Here is a 994-nt window from a genome sequence, read left to right as displayed (position 1 = left end):
ATTACTAATAAAAGGCATTTCATATTTTTCGTGGTTCTTGTAGGAAGGATGGACCATATTCCATTGAAGAATTATTCCTTGCCGATATCAGGAAGATCACTAGATCCTATTGTGCTTCCTCAAATATCTGCTTCAAGCTTTGAGATAAATCCTGGACTCATAGCAAAAATTCAAGAGATTCAATTTAAAGGAACTGAAGCAGAGAACCCTTATTTCCATTTAATGGAGTTCCACAGATATTGCAATACTATAAGATACGAAGGGGTTCAGTCTGAGTTCATTTGGCTATTAATGTTTCCATTCAGTCTCAGAGATTCAGCGAAAGATTGGTTGTACTCCTTGTCACCTCAAAGCATTAGGACATGGGATCAATTGGAGCGAGCATTCATAAATAAGTTTATCCCACCTAAGAAAACAATGATGCTAAGGAAACAGATTTTGAATTTCCAACAGATAGAAGGGGAGTCTTTATGTGATGCTTGGGACAGATTCCGAAACATGCTCCAACTTTGTCCTCATCATGGAATTGAAGAGTGGTTGATTTTGCACACTTTTTATGTGGGGATTTCCTTCGAGACTAAGAGTACATTAGACTCAGCCGCTGGGGGATCATGGTTAAACCTTAGCATACCAAATGCATGCGAGATAATTGACTTAATTGTATCAAACATCAAAGATTGGGATCTCAACAATAGGAGAAATACACTGGAATCAAGAATGAACTGAGATGTTCTGACATACAGGAGGAAAGAGAAGAAGAGGCAGCATTAATGTTCAGTGATAGCACCTCAGATGATTCCACATCCACAGATGACACATCAAGTGAAGATGTGAGAGAAGTTGAAGAATCCGATGAGGAGGACAGTTATTATATGGAAGATTCAATTAAAGAGGAAACATGTTATCGGATTGAAATGACAAAACTTAAGCAAGAAGAGATTGCACCTCCTATCGAGATTAAACACCCACTTGAACTCAAACCCCTGCCATCCAA

At 38.4% G+C, this 994-nt stretch overlaps 1 non-coding gene across 1 annotated transcript; it reads right to left on the bottom strand.

The window, feature by feature from the left end:
- Window positions 1-420: 420 nt before the first annotated feature.
- LOC141844618 (small nucleolar RNA R71) lies at window positions 421-527 on the bottom strand. The gene has a single exon (XR_012603156.1). It is a non-coding gene; the product is annotated as a small nucleolar RNA R71 (small nucleolar RNA).
- Between the last annotated feature and the right edge of the window lie 467 nt (window positions 528-994).

Source organism: Curcuma longa, chromosome 13 (genome assembly GCF_044706935.1).
Source record: "Curcuma longa cultivar G26 ecotype Majalengka, Jawa Barat chromosome 13, ITB_CL_G26_1.1, whole genome shotgun sequence".
NCBI lineage: Eukaryota > Viridiplantae > Streptophyta > Magnoliopsida > Zingiberales > Zingiberaceae > Curcuma > Curcuma longa.
Note: the sequence above shows the minus strand (reverse complement) of the source record. Positions and strands in the feature narration are given on the sequence as shown.